This window comes from Lissotriton helveticus, chromosome 5_1 (genome assembly GCF_964261635.1).
Source record: "Lissotriton helveticus chromosome 5_1, aLisHel1.1, whole genome shotgun sequence".
Lineage (NCBI taxonomy): Eukaryota > Metazoa > Chordata > Amphibia > Caudata > Salamandridae > Lissotriton > Lissotriton helveticus.
Window position 1 is genome coordinate 70,462,431 of NC_136065.1, and position 19,769 is coordinate 70,482,199.

The window sequence follows — 19,769 nt, forward strand, 5'->3', positions numbered from 1 at the left end:
GCACACATAGAAAAAGCAAAAACAAGGAGAAATAAAGCATTTCTCCTCATTTCGCCACCTTAAGACCAGATTTTTCCTGGTCTTAAGTTTGGCGCTACCTCCTCTTTACGCTGCCCTTGTGAATGGGAGGTAGTGTCAGACTCAATGGGTACTGTGGTGGAACACCCACCGCAACACCCACTCCATGCCCCTTTCACGATAAAAACAGCGTGAAGGGGGCCCTATTCACAAGGCAGCATTAAGCTGAGTAAAGCCACTTAACGTGGCTTAACGCTGGCTAGTGAATAGGGCTAAGCCCCTATCGCCACCACAACGTCACTGAAAGTGAAGTTGTGGTGGCGACAGGGGCTTGAGTATATGACTCGTAATATATTAGGCATTAAAGAAAAAGGTATGGATACGTTTGCGCCCCCCTTTAAATCCAAACAAAGCAGCCTTTCTCAAGGAAAGTTTGTGCTACTCGAAAGCTCGTCTGTGGGGATGTGATGGCATTACACCGAGAAGTGCTTACTGTCGCCTGTGATTAGTGGTAGAATGCTACAGCAACTTTAACACTGAATATTCAGTCTATTACAATACCACAGTAATCATAAAAGTGCAAAACATTGATTTGACGTAAAAAATGTAAATTGATACTTGTATAGCGCATTACTCACCCGCAAGGGTCTCAAGGTGCTTGTACAAATACCGCTGGGGAAGCCATCCTGGCTTTCCCTGTGAGGTGTCCACTCCTGGGCACCCCCAGGGAGGAGGACAGGCATCCTTAGCGTTGTGGGGGCCGTTGTGGAGATTAAGCAAGGTATTGCCCAGAGTTGCAGAGTGGGACTCCATGATTGGAATAGGCACCGAGGCGAGAATTATCAGGTCAGTGGAATTTTGAGCCCAAGACCCGCCGAGGCGGGTATTGAACCCTGGTCCCGGGCTAGACCTCTGCATCAGGGTCTGCCGCTCTAACCATTGAGCCACACTTCTCCGTCCAGTCAACTGTGACTGTATAAAGTTATTTTCCTAATTATAGAACCATTGATGATCGTTGCGTGTCACTTTTCTGTGATCGTGCAGTTGTCTTGCAAACCAAATTCTCTTCAGTGTACTTTTGTCACCTGCCTAGCATCATATCATGCTATATCAATGCCCCAAACATCTGGAACTCTCTCCTTACCCACACCAGAGCGAATCCCTCCTTCGTGAACTTCAAGAGACAACTAAAAGAACTTCTCCTCAAGCGTCATCTCTATGCATCTGGCCAATGACCTCGATCCATGGGACCTCCAGCACTCAGATGCTACTCACTGTTTTCTAATGTTTATGTTTCTTTACATGTATGCTGTAAAGCGCTCCGATACCCCTCTGGGTCTCGAAAGTGCTATATAAAACTCTAAAAATAAATAAATAAATATCAAAAATACATTAATGGAAATCATACAGTTGTGATGAACGGCACAGTTGGCGTGCAGTGTATACAAACTACTGATAAATATTCAGAAAATGTATTGGTCTGAACTGCAGTCCATATGTACATGTGGTGCAAGCTTGCACTGGCTAGAGTCGACAACATGCAAAGAAAGGCTCCATGCCGCGTTGGACCAGTATTAAAAAGAAACACCTCTCTACCTGATAGGGTAAGGTAAGCAACATTTTTATGAAAAAGAAGCTTGGCAAATACATGAATTGTAAGGAAAATAAGGTATTTATGAACAATACTATTTGGGAGCGTCCATAATTAATCAAAGTGGGAAGAAATGCAGTTAAAGTAGAAGACTGCTGTGTGCATTGGGGCAGAAGGTTCTCTGTCCCATGGAAAGCCATTGAAAGGCCATCTCTCACCAATGGTGCATGGTTTTGAATTGTTGGCAGCTTGGATATGGGAATGCATGTCACAACAGGGACCTAGGGCCATATGTATCAAGCAAATTAGCATTCGCAAAGGCCGTAATTCGCAGAATTTCGGCCTTTGCGAATGCTAATGTGCCAAATGGTATGTATGAAACATTTGGGCTGCAAAATAAGGAATCGCAAAATTTGCCATTCCTCATTTTGTGATTGCACTTAAGGAATCGCAAATTTTGCGATTCCTTAAATGGAATGTATCAAAGAAAAATTAATCAAAAGATGCCCATAAGGATTCGCAAATTACCACCAACTTATAGTTGGTGGTAAGTTGTGAATTCTTTTAAAAAAGCAATAAAAAAAAAAAAACAAAGGTGCCATATGACGCTCATACATGCCCTTAGGGCATGTATGTGCGCCATATGCCCACACATGTCATTTTCAGGGGTGCAGCAGGGTGCTCTTGTGACACCCCTGCACCCTTGAAAATATTCGCAATTTGCGATTAGCAAATTGCTAATTCTCAAAATTCCCCTACATTCCTATGGGCCTCCTGGCCCATAGAAATGAATGGGAAAATTGCCATTAGCAATTTGCTAATCGCAATTTAGGAATGTTAAGGAATCGCTAAAAAGAAGCGATTTCCTACATACATACCATTTTGCGATTTCTAAATAGCGATTCCTTAAAATTCGCTATTTAGGAATCGCAAAACTGTATGTTGATACATATGGCCCAAAGTGAGCTCATAGACAAAGATTATTTTAACGATTAGACCTTCTCAATAAAGAACAGCCCTGTCCTGATTTGTCACTCACGCATAACTTTATTTTGTGGGTTGTGCTTTTGCAATATTTAATTCACAATACAGGTCAACCGTGCTTACCAATTTTCTGCAGACAATCTAAATGACATCTTTCATTTCCGACTGGGGTCTTTCAAAATTTTGAATCCCCTCACGGCCGGGCTGGAAATTGTACATTAGGAGCTAAAAAAGTTAAAGATGGAGACATAATGTGTTTATATTTATTTTTCACTTTACTTGTGCTCGAATCCTCACTCGGTGCATCTCCTTTTCTGAGGGTGAGAAATGGTACCTGTCCTGGGATGTATGATGTTACAATGCATACATTTACATCGCTGTACATTACATTGCGGTTTTTACAACGCAAGTCGTTACAACGACTTGTGTTGGAGGGCGCTGGACTTAGGAGTAGTATAATTTACGATTCCAACTCCAGTCTCCGTACAGTAGGGAAGGTGTTGGATAGGAAATTGTACTATTTCTTGTCCTAGAGCGCCATCCTGCGCAAGTCGTTGACTCCCTGTGGTTGACTTTTCAGGGCCCTTCAAAACTACCCATGGTTCTCTACTTCCTTTTTGCCTCATTTATGCAGCACTCTAAGCTTAAAAGGGTATTGTTTTGACTTATACTGGGTGTTCCCTTGTGTCCATCAAAGCTATGCCTGACGAGCTCTACATGTCACGCACGTGCGGCTCTGATTCATTCCAGGTTGGCTTTGATGCTGCTTTACTAATCCAGAGCTGTGATACTCTGTTTGGAATGGTGGATGGCTATTGCAATTTTTCCACCTGGTGTGGATGGCAATAGCTAATTCTGTGCTCTAATACCTTGCAGCGGAAATGGCATAAGGCTTAGTCGCATTTCTAGCTTACCGTGGATGGCGCTTTGCTAATCCTATGCTTAAAGAGTCTGCTATAAAAACACACATTTGAGGTGAACAGGTTTAGAGTGACTGTGTTGTTGTAGAGTGCGCCATACAAAGGAGCTGCACCCCACCTTAAAATTGGAAGCTACCCAGGGTTCCCTACTTCCTTCTTTACCCTTAAACCACCTAAATAGTTGGGACATGGTGAACATTTGCCATTTCAGATCACTGGATTTTTACATTATTCACCTCCAATTGTCATTGAAGTGCTGCTCTGAGGATGTTGATAAAGCTTTCAAACAGTGGCACCTGTGTACAGGTAGGACGACATCCAGGCAAGAAGGCGGCTGCAGCCCAACTCCCCGTCACTAGGAGGCCATGTTTCTAGCCCTGGCCCTCCTCTTGGCAACCTGAATGCGTTTGGTCTTAACTTGCATCTCTTGAACCTATTGAACTAATACACCTGAGGCAATCAATTTAAACAGAGAATCCCGGGACTGGGAAAAAGGTGTATTGACCACACTCTGTGAGATGGTAACCCTAACTGTGATTGATAGCGGTATCCACAAACTCTCTCAAGCCCATGTACAGCCACAGTACTGTCACTCTTCTCTGTTTTAGAAGAGAGAGCTGCTTTTCCATCCCTCCTGGCCATTTCTTGACTCAAGGGTTTAGTTCCCAAAATGCTTTCTGACACCTGGCCCGGTCTCCAATTATTGAGGCAGAAGGTTGCCCGTCAGGACATTTCGAGGTACCATTACACTAAGCGCCTCTGGTTGTGTTGCCGAGTGGTGGAGAGAAAGATTCATCTTCTCACGTGCTGTGTAACTTACTCCATTGTTGTTTATTCCTTACCTGGTTTATGCAGGTGTTACAATGGACAGATCCATCGCCTTTCGGGGTCTACAGGAATACCCAAGCGCCTCGTCCTTTAATGTCAAGATGTCCCCGGACAGCTGCTGAGTTCCTATTACTCAGTTGTTTGAGCTGAATGGGATTTTAACATTCCTTCATGGTAAAACTTAGTTTTTAAATGGTCTTCAAGTTCAAAGTAATTTTATTGAGGTAAAAGAATATATTAAAGCAAAAAATACAATAGTAATACAAAATAAAAGGATTACATGCAATAAGCAATTAGTTTTGATAAGCACATAGGGTTTGGATGAAAGTCAGTTGAACATATCATGTACAAAGGAAATAACAATGTCATATAGAAAATCAGTAAAGAAAAGGAACTTAAATTCTGTACAAATATACATATTACAAAGTGGAATATAATTAAACTATATAATATCAACATGGAGGAAGTCATGGAGGTTTATTCCCTGCAGATAAATTACGGGTTCTCCTACTTCATAATTCTAGAGCTTCCGCCGTTATACATTTTTACATAGTTCATTTGCTCCGAGAGACAAAACCAAGGTAGAGATATCTTGGGAGAAGGACTTAGAAACCTCTTGGTCTGTGGAGTTTTGGGATATAATCTGGCTTAAATTTAGGAAGTCATCTAGAGCTGCAAATACCACACAGACACTCTTTTTTATATACAATAGGCTCCTACTTTCTCCACTCATTCTCAACGCAAGCAACACTGACCTCCCCAGATGTATGCTGGACTTGTTCTTCACCGCATGCTGATTTATTTCATCTGCTCTTCACATGCAAATCTGTTCAAAAGTTTTGGCAAAAGGTATGGTCTCAAATTAATTTGATTCTTGCTTCCTGCCATCCTTTCTCTGCTTCACATATCTATTTAGGCTGTTTATACCCTATTTGGGAAAACTGTGATTCCAATGTAAAGATAATAGACTTGTTGTTAGCAGTGGCCTTTCAACAAATAACCAAGAACTGGAAGGACCTCACTAAATTATCGTATCAAGCATGGTGGTATGCTGTCTGCTACAATCACAGACTGGATACAACATTTGTATACCCGATGCATATGCCACCAAAACGTTTAGATTTGTGGGCGTCTGTTTCGCTGTTCATTGATACAAGTACTCGACATACTCTGTCTCTTACTCCTCTCCAACAAGAAGTAAAGCTTGGGTCAATATTACCAACAACTAGCGATAATTATCGCTATGTTGGTTTAGCGGCAATATTTTTATCGCCGAGCTGCGGCGATTTTTATCGCTTAGGAACCTTGCTCTTATCAAGGTTTATCTCCTAAGCGATAAAAATCAGCCGAAATGCATGAATATCGCTGAAAAGTCAGCGATATTCATGCATTACCGAGCAAATGCTCTTAGCCATGTTATCCACCTCCCATTGGATAACATGGCTAAGAACTGCTCAGGGCAGGTGTTAGCTTTTGGAGATATTCGCGCTTAGCGCAAATATCTCCAAAAGTTGGTAATAGGAGATAGCGATGTTAGCGACTGTTTCCAGTCGCTAACATCTTGGCACGCCCACTTTGCATGTCATTAGTGATAAATATCACTGACATGCAAAGCGGGGCCCAAGATGGTCGCTATCTCCTACTAGCTGTCGCTAACTGGTGTTAGCGACAGCTAGGTAATAGGGAGATAATTTTATCGCCGAAAAAGCGGAGATAAACCCCCTTGATAATATGCCCCCTAGTTTTTAGCCCTTGGCCTGTGTATTTATACTTAATTTCACTTTGAATAAAGCCTTCTTTGCAGTCATGTGCAACAATAGGCTCAGCTACAGGTTCGATCTTCTGCTTTAACGCCATGTTCGATAGGTCTCTGTGTACATTTGACCTTCCATCCCAAGGTCATAACAGATGATTTATTTCAAACCGTAATTTCTTTTCCCTTTGTCTGCTTTCCTGGATTCATGCACTTCTAGTCTCATTAACCCGTGGACTGGTGACGCTGCACAGGGACTGCTCCTCGAATAACTGGCGCCAACGTCTGGGATCCGTGGCCTAATACAGGCATGCTCTATCCAAGGTGGCTCCCGAGACTTAAACGACCTCTCGCGAGAACTTGGTAACTATAGAAGGGAAGCTGGAGGCGAGATCACATGTTAGCCCCTTGACCCATCCCTTAAAATGGCAATTGTGACCCATGTTAATGACAACTATCCATCTGGAAGGTGAATGGTGCCTTGCTATGATCACATGTTTAACAGTCACAGTGTTACATGCTTAGTAACTCTCGCGAGAAGGGAACACGTCAGGATCTGAAGCATGCTGACCAGGCCTGTTGGAGAAGGTCAGCCTGGGCTGGCACATGTATTTGGAGACAGGTCTGGATACTACACATGTTATCTGCACATGGCTTTTCATGGCAAAAAAATCAGATTAGTAGAGAATGAAGAAGTTGTGGTAAATAAATAAATAATACCCTATTTTTGAATGTATAAATGAATAACAGATAGCTCAATAAATAAGAGTCAAAATTCGAGGTAGTAGGAGTTTCGCAGGTTTATTACAGCATAAAGGACAGGAACAGGACAACCTGCATAGGAATAGGATGGCAGGACCCAGCAGCGCTGCTGGTGTCAGGATCGGGACAAGGGAAAGGATGACTTTTTTAATAACAGTGCATGAACATATATACATAACGCAAACACATAGCATTACATTGCAGTAGGCGTAGCAGTGGGTGGAGCAGAAGGTGTGACGCGTAGCAGTCGCGAAAGATAAGGGTGAAAAGAGGTGTAACAGGGCGTATACATAGACATGTGATGCAAACGTAACAGAATATGTCATGAATGGGGCGGAAACCATGGAGGGGGCTACCTAAGGAGCCGGGACCTCTAACCTGATGGTGCGCGCAAACTAGCAATGACGTATCACTAGGAGAAGCTGGGGGCTATGAACTCTGTGCTAGGAGCAGAGACTGAAGTCTGGAGAGTCAGGGCGACATGTACCTAAGCAGTATCTAGTATCTGATGTTTAGAGAACATGTTGATATAAACTAGAAGTTAGGAGGGGAAAGGCTGACTTGATTCTAAGACTGGACCATGCATTATTCTACATGTAGTGCGTGATGAAGAATATTAAATGACCGTTAAATGCAGTATTTCTCTAACGTGGAGACGTGAAGGCTAGACAATGACAGAAACTATTGATGCGGTTCAGTAGCTTAGGAATGCAGAGAAGGAGGACTGAACTGATAACTGGAACTATAACATACTTTTGGCAGACTCAGAGGCAGAGCCAGGCTGAACCGGGCACTGTGAGGCAGGAAGTAAGTGAAGGGTCGAGGATACAGGTGGGGGCTGTATCGCTCCTCAGCGAGGTTTCAGGAGACAGGAGCTGAATCTGGTGTCCAGGCCCTTTTGAGGCCTAGAAACGGGGACTTTACAATGAAATAACGTGCACACTGAGAAACGTGGCAACGTAGCTTTACATAGGCCTGATATTCGTAGTATTCACGAGAACTGGAAACTGGCATACTAGAGGTGGACACAACTATAATTGTGTCTTGATCGAACATAGGGAATACATATGCATATTTAATCATGCACACATAACATATGATGGATGACTCGTAGGGACACAGAACATGGCAAAATTTACTTTTCCACATTCCCTCCTTGTCACTACGTTTCCATCAGGAAACATCAATTTTCATGATACCGTCTATCATTTCATACAGTATCATTTGCTCGTCTCGAATTTTCTTGGAACGGGATTTAGAACGGGGTTTGGGACTAGGAATACAAGAGGTAGCACAAATGCCGCAAATCGCAGGGCCACATTGTATACAGAGACAGCAGCTGAATATGATCGCTACTGCAATACCTAGGAAGGACAATATTTTCCATCCCCATGCGGAAATTATATTCCAGAACCAACCGGACCATGTCCAGGTGCCTGGATCTTGGTGTAACAGATGGGCAATTTTATGGAGTCTGGTTATAGCTGAATAAACAGACGGCGCGTTATTTGGAATGAAAATGCAGCAACTAGATCCGATGACTCTACAGGCCCCGCCCCTATCGGCCAGTATGACGTCAAGGACGAGACGATTCTGTAAAACGACAAATCTCATAGCAGATTGCTCTTCGGTTAAGTTACCTAGAGCAGAGGCAGTCTCATTTACTACAGCTTCGAGGGTTCTGGTTAACCTACGGATTAGCTTACTATTCTGGATAGGTCCTATAAAGAAGAAGAAACCTCTGTTGAAATCTGTATACTGTTCTAGAGTAGTTTCAGTATAATCGACAATTGGGGACTCCCTTCTATGTCTAACGTGTACTAGACGTGTGTTTCTATGATAATCAGGTGGGGCTAGGAAAACAGGTGGCAGTAGGAAGGCAATGTAACAGGTTCCCTCCCAATCGAGGGGCAGACGAACATATGCAGTTTGACCACAAATAAAATAAGAATGACGTGAAGCTTTGAAAATAGATTTCCCACTGTCACTATACTTGACAATAGTAGTACAATCACTATGTCCTACATGTACAGAACCATAATTTCGGACACATAATTCGCCTTTGACTGGTAGTACTGAAATAGCAGGTAAGTCTGGAGTAGTATCAGACTGGACATTCAGGACCATAAAATTCGACGAATAATTACCTAAATTATACACTTCATTTTCTAGATCTAACCCTGTTCTGTGGGGAAGACCTTGCTTGTCTGGAAAACATGTATTGTTAAGAAAAGACATATCTGTTGAGGATGACGTTAACGTGGACCACGCTCCACACGAACCATTATGTGAGAATGGATAAGGAAAAAGTGGCAGAACTCCCTTCGGTGTCTGGAAAGGGGGGAGTCGACCACACACCCAACAATTAGTGGTATTGCTGGACTGGTGTGAGTAATGTAACATGCGGATGAATGAGTTATTTCGCATAGCGAGGCGGTAAGAGAGTTCATGAGGAGGCAGATCACTAAACGTGTGCTCTACTGTAGCATTAGCAGACTTATTTACATGAAGAACTGGGAAATACAAGAAAAATGCATAACTGGTGCAGGAAATCATAATGCTGAGAAACAATATGAAACATAGAAAAACGATACATCGAATTGAGTTTTGACTAACTCTCTCACTATGGGGGTCTATTTTATACATGTCAGAAACAGTCTAACCGTTTCACCTAGGGGAGGACTTAGACAATCAAACTGACTGACTTATTTTACTAGACCGGAGTTTTAACTTATACTCCTGTTGCGGAGTTTTCTCTAACAGGGGAGGGTTTGTAGCAATGTCTTTTGCGGGACAGTCCTTGAGAACAATATTTTGGCAATCCTTCAAATCCTGGGAAATGTTCTTTAAGACGGGTTTCAGTCCATTAAATTGTTTTACATGAGAAAGGTGCACCCAGCCTTTGCGACCTTCCAACTTCACGGCTGTACGGGTGGTGAGGAGGACCTGTCGGGGCTCTTTCCAGCGAGGCTCCAGCGGACTTGATCTGTCGAAATTCCTCACCAATACCATGGATCCTGGAACGATTTCATGCGGTGCCACCTCGGTATTGTCTGGAAATGCGGCGGCAACCTGTGAACGACATGAGTTGAGGGCAGACATCAAGGAAGCTAGGTAATCTGTCAGCATATTACTTGAAACATCGGTAATACTTCGGGGTCTAGGAGTACCCCACATGTTAGGGGGGCGGCCGAATACGACCTCGTACGGGGACAGACCTGATCTGGAATGTGCGACCATGCGCATATAAAATAAAGCAACTGGTAGAGCTACCAGCCAGTCTACACCTTTCTCTTTACATACTTTGGCGATACGGATTTTCAGAGTCTGATTATGTCTCTCTACAAGACCGGCTGCTTCAGGATGGCGTACACAATGAAACTTCCACTGGTACCCTAACAACAGGGAAACATGCTTCATGAGTTCAGATGAGAATGGCTGACCGTTATCAGAATATACGACTCTAGGGAGTCCATAACGAGGGAAAAACTCACGAACCAACTGCTTGGCAGTGGTCGCGGCTGTGTAATCTGGGACTGGATATGCTTCTGTCCACCTGGACAAAGCGCATACAACTACAAGGACATACTTGAAACCTCGACATCGCTCCATCTGAATATAATCCATCTGGAGGACTTCAAAAGGGTGGTCAGGGGGCTGGAATCCACCTTGTTCTACCGGGACACTTTTACCTGGATTAAACTGACAACATATCATACAGGTACGGACTTTCTGCTTGGCTGCAGCTCGTAAATGCTTGTTGAACCAAATGTTCTGGATACTGTCTAACATAGCTTTTTCTCCTAAATGTGCTGGACTATGTGCGGTATTAATAATGACTTGAACCATAGAGTCGGGGAGAAACCATGTGGCTCTACCCTTTGTTAACCATCCTTGATCTGTCTGGACCCCTCCTTGTTCGGACCATTTCTTGATTTCTTCGGGAGTAGCATGTAACTGGATATCTATGACATCTTGTGTAGGGTCCTTAACTGTCATGCATGTAATCGGATCTGGAGTGTGTGTCATGTTAACTGGAATGTCTAGAGTCTGTGCTGTAAGCTTGGCGGTGCGATCTGCTAGATCATTACCCTGGGAAATAATGTCAGTAACTTTCGTATGTGCTTTGCATTTCATGATAGCGATAGATGTCGGTAAATGTATGGCATCTAACAGAGCTTGAATAAGGAGACCATGCTGAATCTTGGTTCCATGAGAAGTCATGAAACCTCTCTCCTGCCAGAGCACTCCGAAGTCGTGTACAACTCCAAATGCGTAGCGTGAATCTGTGTAAACATTAACTTTCAAGTTCTTGGCGTGTATGCAGGCTTGTGTCAGAGCAACTAGCTCTGCTGCTTGAGCGGACAGGGTATCAATACGGTGTGTTTCAATAGCTTCAGTATCAGTAGTCACTGCATACGCGGCGACTAGTTCTCCTGTACTTGTTCTCATACATGAACCATCCACATAAAGTGTCAGGTCGGGGTCTGGTAACGGAATATCTGTCAGATCTTGTCTTGGCTTTGTCGTAATGTTAACTACTTCCACACAGTCATGTGTGGCTGGATTTGAATTAACTGATGGTAACAATGTAGCAGGATTTAAAATGTTGCAGCGTCTGATTTCTATGTGTGGCTGGAACAGTGTCAATTCATAACCTGTTAAACGTGCAATTGTCAAGTGCTGAGTTTGTGTTCGGTTTAAAAGAACTTCCACGGAATGTGGAACTTGTACTGTCAAGGAGTGTCCTAAGACTATGGAATCACTTTGTCTGATAGCTAGTGCTGTGGCTGCAACTGACTTGAGGCACGCAGGCAGAGCCTGGGCTACAGGATCTAGTGTGCTCGAAAAATAAGCACAGGGCTTGTATTGTCCTGCTTGATCTTGTGTGAGAACAGATAATGCTGTACCTTCGCGTTCAGTAACGAAAAGTGTAAAAGGCTTACTGTAGTTCGGTGTAGCTAGAACTGGAGCTTGGCATAGGGCTTTCTTTAACTCATTGAAACTAAGTGTATGTTCAGATGTCCAAGGGAGGACAGTCGATACGGCTGCCTCCTGTGTCGTTAACTGTATCAGTGGCTTGGCTAGAAATGCATACTGAGGAATCCATTGTCTGCAATAAGAAGTAAGGCAAATAAAAGCACGTACCTCCTTCTGGGTCTTGGGCTGAGGAAGACTCGCTATTAACTGGATACGGTCTGGTGTCAACTGTCTACCCCTCTTGGACAGTAAGTGTCCTAAGTAGACCACTTGCTGGACACAGAATTGAAGCTTAGAAGGGGAGACCTTGTGCCCCATCTCGGCTAGGAAATACAGAACTGTCAGTGATGCTCGCTCGCAAGCACGTTCAGAACGGGCTGTGATCAGTAGATCATCGACATACTGGAGCAGGGCAGTGTCAGTTGGCATGTGAATGTTGTCTAGTTGTCTCTTGAGTGCTTGACTGTAAATACTAGGACTTTCTGTGAAACCTTGAGGAGCGCGTGTGAACATATAGCTCCTTCCATTTAAACAAAATCCGAAAAGGAACTGGCTGTCTGGATGAATAGGAACACTGAAAAATGCGTTCTTGAGGTCTATGACAGTGAAGAACGTGGCTTCGGAATCAATGGCCGTTAATAGGGAAGAGATGTCTGGGACAACTGGGTACTGCGGAATAATACATTTATTAAGTTCTCGTAAGTCAATCACTAATCGATATACTGGGGGTGCATTTGGATCAGTACGTTTCATGACTGGAATGATCGGAGAATTGCATACATTGGAGTCAGTTTCTACAACCACTCCTTGAGCCATGAGCTCGTCAATAATTTTGGATAAGGCTGCTACAGCCTCAGGTGGCAATCTGTACTGTCTGATTCGTGGTAACACTACACCTGGCTTGAGAGTCACACGATAGGGTGTGATTTGCATGTAACCTACATCAGTTGGACCTTGCGCCCATAAGTGCTGCGGAACATTAGACAGTCTTGAATCAAAATCTCGTAATACATAGTGACCCTTAAAGTCACGTAGGAACAATCGTATTCCCTCTGGGGAACAGCATATAACTGCACCCAACTCTTTCAGTGTTTTAATGCCTAATAGATTTTCTGGACATGACTTAGTAAGTAACAGATCAGTAGTGCGGGACAATGGACCTACTTCTAGAGAAACTGGTTTTGAAATCTCATTTACGATAGGTTTTCCTGAAAATCCAAGGGAAACATTTCTTGAGCCTGAGAGCGGAGCCCCTGGAACTTCGGCGTGACTAATTGTGGTCCTACTTGCCCCTGTATCAATCAAAAACTTTCTGTCTTTCCCTAATACTTGACTGTGAACATAGGGACCTTCTTGATCTACAGGTATCTCGATGAGAGGCAAGCCTACCTCCCTCTCTAGGCTGTTTCATGAATACTGCTGGTACTCTGGATACTCAGACTGTGCATACTGGTACATCTGCTGTGTGACATGCTGTGTTGCAGCAATAGGCTGCGGTGCTGTAACTGTCTGTTGTGCATTCTGTGGCTGAGGAATCTGTGAAACTTGTTCTTGTCTAGGCGGACGTGATCTTTCTTTAGTCTTACCAGTAGCTATGTTGTGTTTCAGAACTGCACACTCATTTATAAAATGACCTGGTTGTTTACAATAATTGCAGTTCCCTTTAACGGGAGCTGCAGGATGACTGGCTTGATTTGGACCCCTCTTCTGACTGTCTTGAGGAACAGATTGTGCAACTAGTACTTTCATCTTCGTGTCTTTCATACGTTTTCTCTCGTGTTCTTGTTCTTCTCTGATTCTATTCTGGTGGTATTGAAGCATCTGCAACATCTGGGACGGGGTATTAGCTTGCCAGGTACTTTCGACTTTCAAAACTCGATTTTTAATTTGTGGGCTTGAATTCTCGACTAATTTAGTAACAAAAAGGTGAGGGTATGACTCACTACTTGTCTTGAGGCCACTGTTGATGCTAAAACATTTTTCAAATCTAGAATAAAAATCACTAATATCTTCGTCTTGTTTCTGTTTACAGGCTGAGATTGCATCCCAGTCTTCTTTTCTAGTTGTCAATAATCTGGGTAAAACTTGTATTAATAATTCCGGTAATTCTTTACATTTCGCTCCAAGACCGGTACCTGGTACTCGTGCCTTGTCTTCAGCTTCTAGAACTGCCCAATCGATCTTTTTCTCCCCCACCTCCCATTCTTTTTCCTTGAGCTTTTCATACACCCCTGCGGGCAGCAGAACTTTTAACATTTTAATTATATCTGGATACGTGTATTCTCCCATACGGAGCATGTCTTTTAATTCTCTATGGAACCCTGCTGGATCTTTGTCATGACAGGGAATTAATTTCTTCATCTCGAGGAGTTCCATCTTTGTAATCGGAGTGTAAACAAACACTCGTTCTAGTTCGCCACCCGTTCCTCTGACTGGGTGGACTTCTCGTAACGGATTCTGTCTCTCCATGTAAAATGGTTTACCTTCTGGGGGTGAGACATGAACAAAATGCGGGTTCAGAAACGTTCTATATTTGTGACGCTGTTCTAGAATGACACTAATTAAATCGGTACCTAGACCTTTCCATCTATACTGGAGTAACTCGTTCAGGACATCATGTAACGGACCTGGATCAGAGTGTTGACCCTCATACAGAGTAATGAGGTGCTGAATCATATACATACCCACCAGTCGTTGTTCGGCTGGGGGCATTTTCAGAAACATCTGTGCCACTATTTCGTCTGGAAAAGTGGTAGAATCAGTAATCCATCGGACTGCTGATCGGGCTAGTTCTTGTTCATGCATGGTACTTAACTCACTGTAACCGATTCGTGATTTCAGAATGTGATCGGTAGCTTGAAACACTTGTTCTAGTGAACCTTGTTCTGGTGCTGGAGAATGAAAAATAGACTTGTGTTCTAAGCGTAAATGGCGATCTGGAAATCTAGATTTTCCTACATACGCTATTCTGGCGGGATTCTCGTCGTCTATCTCTTCAGTATCAGAATTACTTTCTTTCTCGCTTACTTGTGCTGCTTTACGTTGTTCGTGTATCTTTATTATTTCTCTACGGATTTTCTTGTACATACTCTCCATAGCACCGACGGTCTTGTGCTTACCCTCGGCTATATTATCACTCCACCTTGTCAGGATTTTCATTTCGGCCGGATCTTTAGACGGGTAATCTTGTTCTCTTATTAGACAATTGATCAGAAACTTTAATATCATGAGCTGGATCTCGGCTTTCCTTTGAGACATGGCCTCGCTAATGCTTTCTGGATCATCCCCTGTACGGATGAAACGATATATTCTGTCTAGATCTTCTTTCATATTCGGTAAGGTGACTAGATACTCGGCCACCTTTCTTACGCGGAATGAATATAAAACCATATTATCCTCGCCTGGGACTGGATCATAGCCGCATTCGGCAAGGGATTTTCTTATTTCTGCTACAGTCTGATGTCTGGGCGTACGCTGTGACGCTTGTGCATGTAATTCGGCTGTCGTTAAACGCTTGTGTGGCGGCGGGGTTTGAGGAGTACCTCCCCCTGCGGCCCCTAAACTAGAGTCGTCTACTGAGGCTCTTCGTCCTGGCAGAGTGGGAAATGGAAATGCAGGCTGGACTTGTATGGCGGGCTGGACCGGGGGTACCGTAACAGGTACTCCGGTGTCTGGAGGAGCGGGAAGTGCCTGATTTACAGGGACTGGCGGAGCGCAAACAGGATTTGCATATTCTGGAACTGTGTCGTCCAAATAGGACGAAATAAAAATATCAGCTGCGGTCTGTTTGTGACGTAGCTTGGTCGGAACTAATGGTGGCGGGAAATTACTGGATGCCTCTGGGGTCGCTTTTGGCAAGCCCTCGGCAAAGAGAGGATACATACCCCTATTAAGGGCATGCCTCTGTCTGTCTGACTGTTCGGCTTTGACTTGTTCACCTATCTCGATTAGTTCTTTTTCTTGTGCTCGTTCTAAGGATTCTCTACTTAATTCTGACTTTCTGATTTCCTTTTCAGTTCTTTTATGAGCTTCTTTGCGCCATAACTCGATGGCATCTTTCTGTGACTGTCTGGCTTTCTTTTTCCATAATGCTTCTTCTACTCGCATGATGCATTCGGCATCCCATGTACCCGATACGGGCCATCTATACTTTTCTTCTAACTGTTTGGTATACTCTACCCATAAATCTAGATACAATATGGCGCTTATGCCATGCTTCTGATACATGAAATGACCTGGACTGTCCCTAGGCGGAACTGGAACTGCTGCTTCCAGCAGACCCTTTCTGGTTTTTAACTGACGTAATTTCGAAAAGAGCGGCATGACTGAACTATAATCTAGACACAATACAATACACAATAAACACGATACTTATTCCCCATTCATACCACGACATTAAAATACATGAAGAACATTTAAAAATAACAGTTCGAACAGAGTACTACCTGGAATACGGAACACAGAATACATGAATTTTCTCGAGAACAGAACTGACTAGAACAGGAACTAGATGCACTGCTGAAACAGTACGAAACTTACCGGTCTCATACAGAGACACGTCAGGACCCGCATCCACCGAAGTGGATACTTCGTTTGTGGGTCTGTGTACCACCAACCCACGGACCAGAGTCAATTAAATTGACCCTGTCTAGATACCACCCCAGCAACGGTACTCACCGGGCAGCAAGAACGGAAGGCCTCGGACTGGACTGGACTGCTACGGCGACGGACGACGAACTTCGGACTTCAGTTACGGGTGGACCTCCGGATACCTCGGACCTTGGACTCTCGGCTTGGGCTCTGGTCGGGACTCGCCGCGTTCCTCCACCGTCTCGTTTGGATGCTGGACCGCCTCCTCCGTCTCCTCCGTGGGCCTGAGGGATACTTGGAGCAGAAATATCTGCCGGTGCGCAGAAGAGTTCCGTCACGACTGCAGAGGGTCAGGGGGTCGGCGTGGCTTCACCGACGCGTGGGGAAAGGGCAAGTCCCTATTCGGGCGCCATTATGTGGTAAATAAATAAATAATACCCTATTTTTGAATGTATAAATGAATAACAGATAGCTCAATAAATAAGAGTCAAAATTCGAGGTAGTAGGAGTTTCGCAGGTTTATTACAGCATAAAGGACAGGAACAGGACAACCTGCATAGGAATAGGATGGCAGGACCCAGCAGCGCTGCTGGTGTCAGGATCGGGACAAGGGAAAGGATGACTTTTTTAATAACAGTGCATGAACATATATACATAACGCAAACACATAGCATTACATTGCAGTAGGCGTAGCAGTGGGTGGAGCAGAAGGTGTGACGCGTAGCAGTCGCGAAAGATAAGGGTGAAAAGAGGTGTAACAGGGCGTATACATAGACATGTGATGCAAACGTAACAGAATATGTCATGAATGGGGCGGAAACCATGGAGGGGGCTACCTAAGGAGCCGGGACCTCTAACCTGATGGTGCGCGCAAACTAGCAATGACGTATCACTAGGAGAAGCTGGGGGCTATGAACTCTGTGCTAGGAGCAGAGACTGAAGTCTGGAGAGTCAGGGCGACATGTACCTAAGCAGTATCTAGTATCTGATGTTTAGAGAACATGTTGATATAAACTAGAAGTTAGGAGGGGAAAGGCTGACTTGATTCTAAGACTGGACCATGCATTATTCTACATGTAGTGCGTGATGAAGAATATTAAATGACCGTTAAATGCAGTATTTCTCTAACGTGGAGACGTGAAGGCTAGACAATGACGGAAACTATTGATGCGGTTCAGTAGCTTAGGAATGCAGAGAAGGAGGACTGAACTGATAACTGGAACTATAACATACTTTTGGCAGACTCAGAGGCAGAGCCAGGCTGAACCGGGCACTGTGAGGCAGGAAGTAAGTGAAGGGTCAAGGATACAGGTGGGGGCTGTATCGCTCCTCAGCGAGGTTTCAGGAGACAGGAGCTGAATCTGGTGTCCAGGCCCTTTTGAGGCCTAGAAACGGGGACTTTACAATGAAATAACGTGCACACTGAGAAACGTGGCAACGTAGCTTTACATAGGCCTGATATTCGTAGTATTCACGAGGACTGGAAACTGGCATACTAGAGGTGGACACAACTATAATTGTGTCTTGATCGAACATAGGGAATACATATGCATATTTAATCATGCACACATAACATATGATGGATGACTCGTAGGGACACAGAACATGGCAAAATTTACTTTTCCACAAAGTGATGCAGAGCATTATATGAAATGTAATATGGGCACGCGCAGCCGCAATGACAGGTTTGTATGGTAAGGGTAAGGGTAGATGGTCTTTCATAATGGAATCATGAAAGAGTCATACAAGCAGGCACGCAGGGGCTGCTGGGACACCTTTTGTCTTGAACTTGTTCAGCACCTTTGCAAGTTACTTTCATACCTTTAATTCTATGCTCATGAATTTTGTTATAATACTTCACTTGCTGTAATTTGTTGTTTGTTCCCCTCCCACTCCTTCCTTCTCCTTATCCCTTTTATAGTTTTAGCATTGATTCTAGATGATATGTGTAGGTATTTCATTTATTTATGACGTGTATTCTAGTTGTTAATTATAATGCTTTGCATATGTATTGAAACATCATTTTTCTCTTTTAAACTAAAAAATATTGTTTATAGGACCATGTGCTTTTGTGGTTCTGCTCATGTTTATGCATGACAGGGGTTGGAGTTGGGTCTGATGCTCATCAAGGGAAAGAATTGGAAACGTGTTTAAATGATTGGTTCTGTGTATTTAATGCCCCTATCTGACCGATGAGACGTTCCATAAAATGCTTCTAAAAGTGCAATATTTTTACTCCCTGGACAGTGAATCTCCTTACTGTTATGAAGGCCCTGGAAGGATCAACAATACGTAACTTACAGTACATTTCGACTGTCCTGACTGTCCTTGTGGAAGAGGTGTGGCGCCGCGGCCAGGGCGACTGACGCTGGAATCTGGGGACCACGGTTCGATCCCCGGCTCCGGCGGCAGGTTAGCCCAGCACCATGTGACTCTGGGCAATAGCTCGCTTAATCTTCCTGACGGCCCCCCAGCGCCTAGAGACCCTTACGGGTGATTGTGCGCTTTACAAATGTGGACTTTACTCCTGAAGAGGAAAAAACGATAAAACTCTTGACTAAAGACTTTTCTATTATAAGTGATTTGGAAGACTGTAGGAAGAGAGCAGGACAGGTACTCTTGATGTGCTCAGACTATAAAGGCACCTTACAACTGCATTTAAAAGATGTAAAAAGAAAGCAACATTGTAAGATGGATGTTGAAGCACAGAATAAGTAAAGTGTCAGACTTCTTAAGTGGAGAATAAATAATGAAAAGGAGGAGAGGGATCAGACCATCTGTCCTTGCTGTGAACAATGCAGCTCTCACTTTACCAGCTGCTTGCATGTAGCACTGTGTTTGGACACCTTGAAGGAGGCTGTTGCCTGTTTTTAGAGGTCTTCAAATTCGATCCTTAATCATAACTATAATGTTATGCAGTAATACTAGGGTTATGGCATAGTGTGGGTACATTCTTGGAAGAATAAGAAGTCGTGCATAGCTTGGGTTGATGGAAGGCGATAATGTACAATGTTATTATTGAATGAGCATGCTGATAATTGAACACATAGGCCCCCATTAGGATGGCGGGCGGACTTTGCCCGCCCGCCATCCTCACGGTACAAGGGACCGCCCGCCGTAAGGCTGGGGGTCCCATGGGGCTATTAGGATGCGCCCCCCACAGTGGCGGGTGCATCCCGTATTCTTAGCATTGCGGTGGGTGGTGCTAAAAGCACCGCCCGCAGTAATGCTAAGAACACATCTTGTGCATTTCAAAGCACAACGTGACAGGCACCATGTGGTGCCTGCCACGTTGTTCTTTGAAAGGCAGGGGGGTACCATAGGTACCCCCCATGTGCACCCC